The 14,431-nt window shown below is 44.3% G+C and overlaps 1 protein-coding gene across 5 annotated transcripts in view; it reads left to right on the plus strand.

Annotated features, from left to right (window-relative positions):
- Positions 1–14,431, plus strand: part of KANK1 (KN motif and ankyrin repeat domains 1) — a 131,849-nt gene that overhangs the window by 14,970 nt on the left and 102,448 nt on the right. The window contains exon 3 of one of the 5 annotated variants that reach the window (XM_054810037.1): positions 14,116–14,290. The exons of 3 other annotated variants lie outside the window; for them this stretch is intronic. The gene's annotated coding sequence lies outside the window, so the exon portion shown is untranslated. Of the gene's footprint in view, positions 1–10,046; positions 10,076–14,115; positions 14,291–14,431 lie in introns of those variants that run through there. One more of the 5 variants, XM_054810039.1, reaches the window with a different exon arrangement.

Consider the following 14,431-nt stretch of genomic DNA (forward strand, 5'->3'; position numbering starts at 1 on the left):
TGTTGAAGCTGAAGATGGAGTTACAGGTAAAGAAGGTGCCTAGTTATCTTTTTTTAAATGAAAAAAGGATAATATTAATCCTGCTAGATAGAGATGCTAAGCTCCTCTCTGATCTAGGAAGTCTCTACTAGCACCATCCACTTCATCAACTGTTCTTTGAAAACTTCAGTTTAAGTCATGGTTTAGTTTCTGTCTGAAGGGAGAAGACCCTTCTTGCTTTAGCCTTGCTGGCTATCTGGAGTGACAGAAATTGCATCAGAGGCTGGATGGGTTTTTTTCTACCTGAGTTTCTCTTCTGTGTGGCTCTGGCATTCATCAGTCCTGCTCATGATGGAAGTTGCAGGTCACTGAGATATTTTAACTCCTGACCTAATACCATGTGAGTGTTCCCTCTGCGCTCGCCTGGTTTGTTCAATTCCCTGTTTGGTCAGCAGCTGGGGAGCTGCTGGGAGCTTGGCTGGAGATGGGCTGGCCTTGGCTCCAGGTCACGCACAGCGCTGGCTTGCTGCTGGTATTAGCCTTGTTTGCCGACCGATGTGACTGGCGGGCTGGGCGGGAGGCTGCAAAGTTGAAATGCTGTCGGTGCTCTCAGCCCATGGGCAGGGCTGGATGGCAAAGTCTGTCAGGCTTGCGGGGGGGCCGAGGGTGGCGTGGGCGCACACCTTGCACTGGGGAGGGAAAGCAGGCAGAGCCGGTGGTGGAGGCTGCCCAATGAGCCGGACTGTCACTGTACCTGTGTTTCCTTATGTTTGCTGAAGTGTCATTATAAACAGCCATTTCCTACTTTCTTCTTTGTACATCTCTTTGGTGTTCCTTTTAACCCTGATTTTTCCTTCCAGTTGCCTGCTACTTATAACTCTTAATTCCAGTTTAATGAGTTTTTTGTGTCTGGCATTTTTACATTATTTGCATCACAACAGAGCCCCGTGAGAGACTTGGAGTAATGTCAGCTCTGGATCTGGCATTTGGCAGTTCAGGCGTGAGTTTTATCGAGTTGATCCCTTTTGTGCTGCTAAGTTTGAAGGCACTGATCTAGTTGGAACTAGGCAGGTCAAGCAGCACATCTGAGAGTTGCCTGGCCACCAAAACTTCTTTTAATGAGAAGTAATAAAAGAATAAATAAGTCTGTCACAAGAAGAAGCTTCAGGAGTTCAGTTTTATGCCACCTGTAGTAAAAATAAGTTAATAAACATCAAGAGCATCTCAAGGGTTAGTCAGTTGCTTCTTTTTAGCTTGTGTATTATGGCCTGTTTATTCAATGAGAATGTAGCATCAATTTCTCAAAGCCTGGTGATAAAACACATCGGTTAAAATGAGGATGGAGACTGGAAGAAACTACTTAGTTATGTGGACTGTTTCTTTCAACACCTTGAATTAGTAATGTGTTTTTAATTAAGAGTTCATCATACCAGAACTATGTAGCAAGTTACGCTTCTAATCCGCTTCCCCCTGAAGCTGCATTTCTTTTTAATTGCCAAGTGCCAAATTTGCTAGTAGAAACACAGGAAAATATTATTATATCTGTACTGAGAGAATATTTGAGGGAGGATGTTGAAAGCAGTCTGCTGGCATCAGTCAGGTTTTTTGGTGTGTTTGGGTTTTTTTAGGTTGCAAGTAAGTGTGTGAATGCTTCATTTTAAACAGGACAAAAAGCAGATGGCTATTAAACCTCAGCTCTGCCTTCACTTTTCCCAATTGCTGTCTCAGGTCTTTGTTAAGCTCACTTCTTGTTTCTTTCACTCAGCTCAGGCCTAAAGGTCACAAAGGGGCCATTGCATTTGGAGATCTGTCAGTGTCTAAGCATCCTTTGGAGAGCAAAGCAAAGAAAAAACATCTCCTCTTACCCCCCTCCCCAGTTGTAGTACATCCAACAGGTTTTGCTGTACTTCGGTGCTGTTGAAGTGTCCTGCAGCTGCTTCCCTGTTTGTGAGTTTTGGTGGATCCCTGTTCTGGCAGCTTGTATCAGATAGGTAGGAAGAGAAGGAATCACTTCTGCAGAAGGAACTTCTCACATGCTGTGAATGCAAATGGACCATTTGCTCCCCTCCCACCACCTAAATCGTTCCTCTCTGGCTGTGTGGGTTTTAGTGCTAGCTCACAACACAAGGGCGACAGCTGGTTGGTGTCCAAAGTCCTTTGTGTTGTTTCAACTTGAATCCGGAAATGATTTGTCAGAGGATCAAAGCGCTCTTGGGTGAATTAACTTTTTTGCCAAACCACGGGTTTGATGCAGATGTAAATATTGCCTGATATTTATAGGGACTACCAGTGCTCCTTGACACAGGAATGATTTCTGGCTTTCACCCACATCGTATTGGGGTTGGCATGATGAATTTCATAGAGCAGCCTGCGTGGACTGTTAAGAGATTGCATTTGGAAATAAGACCAGGTGTGTTGGTAGCTGCATGCAGGTGGGCAGGAGAAGGTCTTTTAGCTTATCTCTGATAAAACTTTTAAACCATCGAACAAGCTTCCAGAGTTGGCAGCGACTTGTCTCTTTGCCTCCTTCTGCCTCCGTTTCTGAAAGACAGTTGTATGTCACTTGGCACTGCCTCGGCCTTTGGAGGCTTCGTGAGGCTATGAAGATGTGACTTCACCCCTGCACTGCTTTTGGGGCTCGTGCCAATGGCAGGGCTTAGGAGCACTTATTGTGCAATGTAGTTACGCAGTAGGGTAAGAGTCCTGGGCAGGATTTCGCAGTGTGTGTAGCTTGTGTGTGTGTTTGTAAATAGTTTACTGGAAATACCACACTGTGGAAGAAGAGTGGGAGAAGGGGCGAGAACCTGCACTTGAGATTCCCTCTCTCCCCGTGAGGTGGGCAGGCAGGGTGTTGCTGTGGGGGCAGGTGTGTGCGTTGCCCGTGCAGGCAGTGGCGCTGGTGGGAGAAGCGCGAGCCGCAGGCGCAGACAGAGGTGGTCTTTGGTTAGAGGCTGTGTGCTGGGAGCAAACGAAGCTGGCTGAGGTCTGGACTTCAGCTGCCTTTGAGACTCAGGTTGGTGCCTGGGGGGAAAGGTGTGCAGTGAGGGGGGGTGTCAGGGTGGAAGGCAGTGAGGTACAGACTGGGTAACATCACCTCTCAGCAGCTGTTACAGCAAAGCTTGCTGGGGGGTGCTGCCTTTTGTTCATGCCAGGACATGGCTCTGGGTGGCTATTCAAGACATCAGTCCCAGTATTTGCGAAGGACTGACACCTCATAGGAAAAGTGTGATTTTTTTTAAAAAAAAAGAACAAAAAACATTTAATTTGGGCAAATACACCCAGAACTGAAGTACGTTGTTTTTCCCCTAATCTCTGATTTGAAGCACTGTGTTTGTCAGTCATCCCAAAGTTATTCCCTTCCCCATACATGCACACAACCCCTTTCTGGGCAGGAGGGCCAGGCCCTGCTCTCCAGAAGCAAGTGGGTGATATACTGTATGGTGGTCCAGCCGTCTACCATCTGCCGGTATCTATCAGGTATCTGCAGGTACCTGAGTGGGCAGAGCCTTCCCTTGACAGGACACATCTTCTTGACTCACAGCTTAGTCTCTTCATGCATGGAAGTTTGGGATGGCAGCAAGACCACAGCCTTCTTGGCTGCCTGCAGAGCCCTTGGGGATGTGAAAGTTGCAAGTGTGGTGGGGGGGTTGTGCTCTGGAGAGGGGGGAGGGAGTTTGCTGGTACCTGGTGAGCTCTGGGCTATTGAGTTAGTATTTGTCTGATACACCTGAGGGCGAAGTCGTAAGAAAGGGATGGTGTCAGGATGCCTGATGACTGATATGAGCAGAGCTGGATTGAGGTACACAGAAAAGATTTGAAGTGAGCTGTTAATCAGTAACAAACTGAGTCATCCTGCCACAGCTTGCGATGCCAAGTAGAGATGTACACAGTATAAAGGGAAGGAATGTGCACAAGTGCGTTTATTCCAAGCAGGGAAGGACTCGCCCTCACTTTACACTCTAAAAAGGGCATTTTATTGCTTTTGAGAAGGAGCAGCAGGGAATGTGTCCCTACACATTTTGTTCTTTGTCCTGTTCTTCAGATCTGATAGCATTGGTGGGAAATGCTCGGTAATCACCCAGAGGATAGCTGCGTTAATTCCTGCTTACCCGGTCTGGGTTCTGGCCACTGGCATTCCTGATCCAGCCTGTCTGCATCTGCAGGGTCCTCTGGCTGACCTCTTCCATGTTACCTGTCTAAACAAGGGCTTGAAGCCAGTCAGTTCATTGGAGAGCTTGTACGCAGGAACTCATTAACCTACAATGGTGTAACCTACCATGGAGGATTTCTGCTTTGACAAGAAAAAAATAAACAGTACTTCCGTTGTTTGCCCAGAGTAAAATCTGGTATGTTTAAGAAAGTGTCTGGTCCTTGACATTTCCATTCTTTTGTTGTTGGCTCTGCATTGCACACCTGAGGTGGAACTGCAGGTGTCTTCATATTCAAACCAAGTAAAACATTCTTGCTTCTCAGATTTCAGTCAAGTTTGTGTGCGGTGGTAAAGGCCAGAAACTATAATCCTTTTTTTCAGGGGGGAAAAAAATGTAGCTGAGATTGCTGGGTAGGTGGAAAGAAAAGCAATTTCAGGATGGGGACAAAGGGATGAAAAATTGATGCGAGAAAACACAGCTGGCTAGGCTGCACATCTGCGGTGCATTCAGCAGGCACTCTGTGTGCCCAGGAGGTGATAACACAGTTTAAAAAAAAAAAAAAATCCTTTCCATTGCCTGTGTTTGCCTAGTTGGCTTGTTGCCTACCTAGACCTATGCAGTGCGAAGATGTGGTCTTGGTGCTCTCCACTTTGCCATTGGTAGAAGCAGGTATTGAAGAGAAATAGTGCTGGGAGCTTTTAAACATAACTGGAAAAGAGTGATGAGATTAGAGGTGCTTGTCCTGCCTCATCAAAAACCCCAAAATATTAATCTCAATAACTCGATGCTTTGTGCTCTAGCTAAAATGAGGGGCATCGCAGTCATTAATAGATTGAGAAGGATCAAAGTTGTTCAGATTATTGAGGCTTTGTGCTTGCAGGTGGATTTGTTACTCAGTTTTAATGATTGTGATGTCCCTTTGGTACTTCAAAAGGCTACAGCTGAGCTGCAGGTGTTTGAGAGGACACTTGACTTAAGGCTATGTCTGCCTACTGACACCAGGAGTTTAACTCTTGCTGTCAGGACTTCTCTTGTTTGTATTGTGATAGTACTAACAGAGCAGCCTTGTGAGGCAAACAAACTATGGCTGGTCGCAGAAAACTTGAGATCCTCAGTGTTAGTGTGCAGAGATCTCTCTTTGTGGGGTCCATTGGTGTTCTTCCATTATTCCTTCTCTCTGACTCATCTCTTGTCATAGTGCTCTTCCCAAAGAGCTTTTTATAGCCTTTTATCCAGGTTAACTGAGCACCTAAGACAAGAGTCCTGCTTCCTTAAAGTGCTTTAGCTGCCTGTGTCTTAACCTGGCATGTCACCTGCACTCTGCATTCTGGTCCTGCCCTTACGGCAAGACATTTCTACCCTGTGGCCACTTATTCAGAGATCACTTATTTCAGGGAAACTTGTTCACCTAAGAGATGATGTGAGGTCTCCTCCTCATGTGAAGTCATCCTTTTGAAAGCATCTGTGCCTGTGGCATGCTGACCTCTCATCAAAATCACTGTGCGATGTAAGTTGTTGCTCTGAAAATTAATCAGGCTTAAAATAATGTAGGAAAGAATGATGCTGCTTTTCTTTCATCTTTTCTTGCTGCTGCTAAGGAAAATGTTACACGCTGATCTTGTGAGATGATTGTGTCTGTTTTAATGGCATTTTTTCAGAATGAATCAAGCTTCTTAAAATTCTATTAAGTGCCTGTTCCTAGATCAGCAGGTAGTTTGCAGCTAGAAGCTTTGCAGTGCCTGGGTGAGGAGGAATTAATTAGCAGCCTTCTTGCTAACTGGTGTCCTCTTTCACTCTTCTCAGATTGCAAAGGGTAAGAATGAGGAGAAAAAACTCATCTGATGATCTCTTTTCATGGTTGACGCTGACCACCCTGAGGCTATTTGTACTAATTATATTTTTTCTCGTGGAGCCCAGGGCCTTTGCAGGGCAGGGCAGTTGCTGTCTCAGCTTCGTTTTGTTCATTAACCATTACTCTAAGAAAGCAGTCTTTTATTACTGTTTTGATAGAGTATTTGAGAATAAAGCATGGAAGTCAATCTGTTAGCTTTTTTCCATCCACATAGCAAAAATTAAATTTTTGCAACTGCCTTTAGAAGAACAACTTTTCACTTACAGTTGTGTAGAAGATGTTTTGTGCCAGTCTTAGAGTCTATATATAGAATCCCCTTTCCCCCATGAAACTTGTTGGTCCTATTGTTACAGAAGGCTTTTGTTGATAGTACAGATATATTAGCATTGTAGCACGACACATACAAGCTGCTACTCTTGACCCCTGAGCTTTCTGTGGAAGGTTACATTGGAGAGGCTTGAATTCCTGCGTTAATCACACTGAAGCAGAATATCCTTGCTGGTTTTCCCAAAAGATTAACAGAATGATACTGCATTGCTTTGAAATGTGATCTCAGAGCATCTAGCTCTTGAGGACAGTTTCTTTCGTGTTTAACATATGCATTGATTTTGTGTATTTTTAAACCATGTAATTATTACTCATTGGAATAAAGTGTGAATGACAGTTTATCACACCCGTTGGCTGCTGCTGCCTTTGTCTCACCAGAAGTTTTCAGTGTTCTCCTGTGTAATAGCAGTGAAAAGGAAGACTTTGTTTCCCTGGTTTTAGAATCACAGGATGGTTTGGGTTGGAAGGGACCTCAAAGACCATCTAGTTCCAACCCCCCTGCCATGGGCAGGGACACCCTCCACTAGACCAGGTTGCCCAAAGCCCCATCCAACCTGGCCTTGAACACTTCCAGGGAGGGGGCTGCCACAGCTTCTCTGGGCAACCTGTTCCAGTGCCTCACCTTCCCTTTTGCGAAGGGAATATTGTGAGGTAACTAAGCTGTGCCTGTTATGCAGTTGCTCAAATGTACAGTAAGGTACAGCTTCTCTACAGGTTTGAAAAATAACCAAATGCATAAAAAATGCCCAGTGGTTAGGCTTGGTCGCTGCAATTCTGCAGGCATCTTTGCAGTCTAAGCTGAAGGTGCTGACATTGCTGTTTGGGGAAAGGGTCCCATAGAGGCCTTTCCCTCCTCAAAGCTTGGCTCCCACAGCATGTAGCTCCTTGGCTCCAATCCAGCTATGCTGTGTAATGTAATATCAAAGTACCTGCTGCATTGTGAGCAACTGGTTTATTAATTATGGGCCCTGGCATGGTCAACACAGCTGGGAGCTTTTGTAGAAGCCCATGTTTTGTAGCATGTCTGTGGTTCTCTCTATGCTCTCGTGTGGTGTCAGAGTACACCAGGGTGACTTGGCATTGTCTTAGTTTCTGGATGCTGAGTGCACTTCCAAACTGCACTGCACCTCCTGGGAAAAGATGAACACATCTGATTCTCACTGCCGTTTCCCCCCCAGAGCAGTCTAGTCTCCAACCCTTCTGGAAACAGTCTCTTATTATTAATGATACAAGGCACTTTCTCTCAGAAGTTAAGTACTGATAAGGAGGACTGAAAAACTTGTTTATGCACCTGAATTTCCCCTACTCCCTTTCCCCCCAAACCTTGGTGTATGTATAGACAAGCTATTACATTTTGTTTGGATGGAAGCCCTCTATAATATTGTTTTCTTTCTGTCACTGTTGATGAAACAGTGTCATGAAGACACACACTGCAGGGCAGAGGGGGAGGTGTTCACATTTTAGTGGGTACTCCAGATGTTTATGTAATGTGCCTAAGCTTGCAGTGGAATACAAAATATTTGTGAAAGGCCCCCAGGTCTATCCATGGATAAGCTATTTGTCTAGGTTTTCTGAACAAAGCAGAAGGAGCTTAACTGACAAGCCCTAATTAGCTCTGTGCTCTAACAGCTCTTTCCCAGGAGAATGACTTGGGGAAGGTTGTTATCAAACCACTTCTAAATTGGAATCTTAAAACTATAGTGTTGACTTTTCCCTTCTCTCGTATTTACAGGGAAAGCAAATAAAAAAGACTTGAGAAATTCCTGCTCTTACATTGTGGCAATTAAATTATTCCAACCAGGATTTGATGCAAACTCAGGTCTTTGCTCTGCAGCAGTTTCTGTGTTGAAATACACATCAATTTTCTTTTGGCCACAAACCACTTTAGTTTGACTTAAAGCATTTTCATCACATCGCTCAGACATTTTTGAATAGATGCTCTAGGTAAGGCTTAAGAGGGTTGCTCCGTCATTGTTCAGTTGATTTTTAGGTTATATGGAAGAGAGGGAGAAACTTCAAGATAAAGATGCCCACACTTTTCAGAAGTGTGTAAGAAAGTATGCAGGGCTTAACCGCTGAATAAACCATGATTTGCAAAAGCAGTTTTCAAATTAACAAAAAACCAAAACCTCCAGCAAGTTCTACTGACCAATTTTCATATCTTGAGATTTCAGATACCTGTGGAAAAACTTTGCTTGTAATTTTTTACTTCCTTTCTGTGTGGTCATTATGGCAACTCGTGTTTCCTTATGGCTATCCTGCATAAAGGGAAAAACATAGATCCTGGAAACGGCAAAATCTGACTTGTGTATCTTGAGAGGTACTTCACTTTATGCGTTGCTATGACCTTCAAAGGTTTTGGAAGTATATAACGAGGAAGAGACAGAGGGAGCTGGGCTGCTTGAGGTACAAATTAAAAGAATTATTCTAGAATAATTCATGTGTGTCTGCTGGAACACTGTTCTAAATGCATGCGTTGTCCCTAGTGCATGGGGAATTAGTTGAAACAAATACTGTGTATTCCACATCTATTTGTGGCAAGCAAGTACAGGCAGTGTTTCATTGTGGCAAAGGGGTGGACAAGTTAGCTGCCCAGAACAGCAATGTGCGGATGGTGGTAGCAAAATAAGTTCAGGAGCAACGGGATCACAGCAACTATAGACATTGCTGTGTCTCACTTGGTCAGGAGTGTGGCTAGGTCTTGACTTTGAGAAATAGGAGAACTTAATGTAACAGGAGAAGAGTGTAGTTAGACATGTGCACATAGTTCGTCTGCCTTTGGGAACTGGGTTTTCTCCCTGCTAAGAAAAAAATTGTGGGTTTTGTTGTCTTGTATGAGATAGCCTTAAAAGTTTTGAAAGTGTTGTGTATTTTGCTAGGCTCCAGCTGTGAATATTGTTTTGCAGTATTTAATTGTTTTCTGGTTCTGCCACCCAAAAGATGAATGCTGCTTTCCTTGAGGGGAAGAGAAGGTTACATGCAGTGAGGGCATTCTGTATGCTTGATGTAAAAGGGATATTGCCAGAAGTGTAAGCAGCTGTGATGTGAGCTGTGGTTGCCCGTCTGTGCAGCTAGGAGCAAGTATGGTGCTTTCTCTTCATTCACCTGCCCCATTTGTCGTTCTAGAAGTGTGTTTCAGCCCAACCAACCCTATGGATGGACTGCTTCTGCTAAAGGTTCTTGGTCTGATGGAGGTGTGCTGAGGAGCAGGCAGGCACTGCACAGGTGTAGGAGAGAGGCAGCACCGTGCAGGAACGGGTGGATGATGAGTGACGGGATGCGGCTGGTGCCATGGTAGGCATTTTCGGAAGTGCTGCATGAATGGGTGCATGGCGTCAGAGGAGAAAAAAGTGACGCTACATTGTCAGTGGTGGGGAAGAAAGCTGAAAAATCCCTGGTGTAGCCCACCGTTGTCTTGGGTTTGAGCTGGCAGCACTGTCATTGTGTTTTTAACATATGCACAGCTTAAGTGCAAAGAAAATTTCTCCTGCTCTAAAAAATTTTGTTCTCTCAGGGCCTTGTGAAAAATCTTCTTAATTGGTGGTTTGGACATAATCTAAGCCTGGAGTGTCAGTATGACATTTCCATTCATATTTGTTCACGGATGAAAGAATGTGTGGCAAATACCCAGCGTAATTATGCATGTTTCTAATGTTTCAGCTTGTATAATACCGCCCGCCTTCACAGAGAGGTCAAGTTACTGTTTCAGGCATTGCAGTTCAATGATGTACGGTGTGCTAGAGGGAAACGGTGGACTAACAGCCCTGTAAGTTTAGTCTTCCTTTTTACTTTTTCGTGAAATAGTGACATTTGATCTTGTTTGTGTCACTGAGTAGGTTTTGGTGTTACTATCTAACAGACTACTTAAAATATATCTAAATGGGAGAGTACTTCTGGCTTGAAGTGGTGGCTTGTTTTTTGAATGGCATTACTTAATGTCGGGGAAGTATTACAAGGAGTGTGTATGCATGCTTGTGTGTGTGTGTGCGTGTGTGAAATACCTCTGTCGGTGTCTCTTTCTGGTGGATAAACTGTTCGCAAACTGTTGGAACAACCCGCTCAGCCTCGCGCAACTCAAAGCCTGCTAGGCAGAAGCCGTGACGGGACGACAATTAAGTTGACAATTTTTCATCTGCATTGACCCTGAGTACCCACAAACACACTGAGCCTTCACAGTGACATGATAAAGCAGTGTTGCAAAGCTTGGGCTGGCTTTTTCATCTGCTTTTCCACTCTGTCCTTTCCCTCCCCCGCCTTCCGCTGGCTTTGCTTGCAAAGGCGTGCCTGCAACTTTTCAGGCAGAATTGGTTCGGGTGGCTTTGCTCTGTGACCTTCGTGTTTTATGGACTCTGTGGGGAGAGGGGGTTTCTGCACTTTTATATTACTCTTTTGGCTGTTCGAGGGAAATGTACGTTGAAGATCACACATCTCGCATGCATGTTTTCTCCCCAGTCTAGTTTGAGAGATTAGGTTGTTAGATTACAACCTTAATGTCCATGAGCTGGACCCTGAAAATCCAGTGTTTAGTGTGTATATATAGATTGTGCATGTGTATATATATTATATATAGTAGTAGTATTGTAATGACAGTCCCTTTACTTATTTTTTGGCAGAAAGGATGGGAATATTGCCATTTGTGTATGCCTTCTTTTGTGGAGTTTCTAATCTGTGACATTGCTGAATATGCTAGATGTGATAACAATTTCAACAGAGAAGAACATCCTGACCAGAACTGCATGTCTCATCCTTGTCCTCCCCTTGCTAGTCTTTCTAGCTTATGCTAGGATTAGGATCCAGCTATTCTTCTGCTTCATTTCTGAGACACACAATCAAATGTCTCATAGGATGATAGGGCTTGAAATTAAATTGGGGAAAGCAGTTCTTTTAAGAGCTAGCGGTGGGACTCTGGAGAATAATCTGACCTTTCCTTTGGAGACCACATGCTTGTTTGCTTAATTTTCCTGATCACTGAATCCCTGGAAATGCTTTTTTTTTATCTAGCACCCCTCATATGAAATGAATTGACATGTTTAGAACATGGTGCTCATGAAGGTATAAGGATGTACAGTGGCTTTTCTGCATTAGTTTGCTTCACAGGCAGTAAATTCAAAAGTAATTTATTTTTAGCTTTTCTTGTTCATCATTGATTTGGAACATCTGATGAAACAGCAGTCCTACCTCTTTTTTTTCCCTTTGGCACAAGGAAAACAGCATTGCCATGGCAATGGCCCTCAGTGATATGTGACTGTGTTAACACTTTTGAGGATCGCTCTTGTCATAGCCTGCTGTAGTGAGGGGCATACCCCTGTAACATTGTGCAGCTTGGGGTTCACTAACTCATTGTGTTTTCAAAGCTTTAGCCTGAAAATATGAGAGATTTATTCTCATTTTGGTTCAGTACCAAAAATTTCTCAGATCTATTACAGGAGTGTGTGGTGGGCATTGAGGGTCATTCCCAAACAGCACTGGATATTGGAGGCCAGTCTACCATATTCCTTCCAAAAATCCCATCCCTTAGCAGTATACATTCGAATATCACTAAGGAGGTGGTGGTAAGATCTGTTTGAAAATCCCAAAGGCAGCTAGGCATCACGCATATGGAAAGCCTGAGCTGCAAGGCCAAGTGACCTGGTCCAAATTTTACCTTGGTGCCAGAGGAGGACGGGAGTCCTGTTGTGGTTTTTTTTTCCCCTGCCAACTCAAAGTCTTGGGATGTTGCCTGTCCCAAAGTAGGGGGAGCTTCAGCCTCCAGGACTAGGTACAGAGATGATATGTGAGGGATGTGGATTCCCTCAGATGCAGGTTCTTGGCATGACTCTAGAGCAGATCAGCTGCCTATGTATATTTTTTTGTTGGTTATAGCTGTGTTACACCCATGAAGATATGTAGTGGTGCTTCACAACTGGGGAATGTTTTCATTTTCTATGAGGATGGGGAAACAGCATGAAGAAAGAGTTTTTACAGAGGTTTGCTTTTGTTCCTTGAAATCCAGCAATTAAGAATTTTGGGGCCCATCAAGGTTACTAGGGTTTCTGAAGATAATGGCAATTTGCTCTATATCTTTAACTTAATTTTGAATGTTAAGATTACTTCGTGAAGAGTCTTCTGCCTTTTAAAAGCTGGCAGGCCCCTTTCCCTCCCTTCCTCTGCTTGCCCAGCTCGGATGGGACCGGAGGAGTAAGCAGGTGCTGCTCTCATCAGGGGCAGCCTGTGTTGCCATGCCTGTCCACAGGCAGCTGAGGAGCCATCTGACCTAGGAACCAGGCAAGCAAGATAGTGTTTTATGGTCCCTTTCAGTTACATTCTCCACCTTCCCAGTTCCTTTTCATTGCAAGACAAAAGGATGACCTTCCTGCCCTTTCCTAATCTCTCCTCTCCTTAAGGAAGCAAGCACACATTTATCTTGTGTGTTGTTGCTTGCCACAGGTGTTTCATGATATGGTGATGTGAACAAGCAAAGGGTGTAAGTGGATAAGGGATATTGTACAGGATATAGCTGGTTTGTTGAGAAAGGTTAAATTAAAATGATCTGTAGGTGAGGGTCTTCCCAGTTTTCCTTCTTTCTCAAACCACTTTTAGTTGTGACACCCCCTTCTCCCTCCATTTCTTGTCTAACATTAAATATCTCAACTAAATTGGCCTTGTAAAGTCCATCGTGCTTTAGAGTCCTAGGAAATACATTGGCGTTTTTAATCTGGGCCATCTGAGTCTTGATGCAGACAGAGAACAAAGAATTAGGTCTGCCCTGCCCACAGAAAGGGGCATGCGAAAAAGGACACCCCTGCCCCCCAAACCAGAACATGGGTGTGCTGATGACTTCCCCTCCTCTTAATCTCTGGACATGAAGCCCTATGTACGGGTGATGAATTCCATGAGCAGTGAATTCCCCGCAGATGGGATAAATGAAAGCACTGGGTGTGCTCTATTGCTGTCAGTGAAGCTTCACCCATGGCAGCAGCCTCAGCTGTTAGAGTATTTGTGCTGGTACTTTTCAGAAGTTTGCCTGTTTCTGGTTAAAGCTTAGGTTGCTGTATGACAGCTGAAGGTCTCCATTGCTGTGGTGATTGTGTCATGGCACTGTCCTGCCAACTCCCTTCAGAAAGCCCATGATGAACTCTACAATTTGTATAGGGAAGGTGCTGGAGGAAGAAGTGGGGCACGTCTGGCCTCTGAGGGTGCAGTGAAGATGGATGAGTCAATCTCACCTGACTTGATAGCTAATGGTGTTACGGTTCAGTACATCTGTTTGTGTGGCTTGCTGGGTTGTACTGTTTTGTCACAATTTTGACCATTTTTTGTTGGTTAGAGACTGAAGTGTTTATATAAATTGTCACTTTTACCATGTAAAATTCACGGACACTCGGCCTTTGGGTCAAGAAGTAGCATTAAATGTTTTGAAAGACACGGCCTTTTATTAGTCAGTCTTAAACCTACATATGTCCAGATGCCTGTGGAAAAAAAAGCTTACCGTTTTTGAAAGCAATCAGGTAGCAAATCTGTCTTTTATGACACCTTTCCATTTTTCATGAGCTGATGCACTTTGGGTCCAAGTGTGAGAACCGCTACTTTAAAACCTACTTATGAAATGCAATTTAGTTTCTCTTAAATTAGCGGTTATGCTTTCTGCAGTGGTCTAGGATTTGTATTCATCCGTGCTGGATCAGGCTTATTTGAGTATCTGTCCACTCTGAGAGCATGAAAGGCTCAAGAGGGTTTTGATGCTGCTTATTCAATGTGGTTTCTCCCTATCTCGATGCAGCACACTTTAAACTAGACTAACAGTTGTCCCTGTGCTTTTTGCCACAGGAAACAAGCTACTTGTTGAAACCGGTCACTGACCGCTGTAGTGCAAAGCCTGGACCAAGGTGAAGCCGTCCTTTCTCATGCTGCGACCTCTGCCTGTGCAAATGGGCTGAAACGCGAGAAGCCGGTCTTGCCCGCCAGGCTCTAGCAGAGCTGGTGTATCCCATTTACCAGCAACGTGAGTCCCCTTGCTAAAGTAACTCATGCATAAATTCATGGGGCTGTGCTTTGCAGAAGGTCTGTGTTTCTTGTGAGAGGCTGTTGTTAAAGTCCTAGACTAACAGGATTGTCTTGGAAATGTCGTGTTTTCGGATGTGAA

The sequence above is a fragment of the Grus americana genome, chromosome Z (assembly GCF_028858705.1).
Source record: "Grus americana isolate bGruAme1 chromosome Z, bGruAme1.mat, whole genome shotgun sequence".
Taxonomy (NCBI): Eukaryota; Metazoa; Chordata; class Aves; order Gruiformes; family Gruidae; genus Grus; species Grus americana.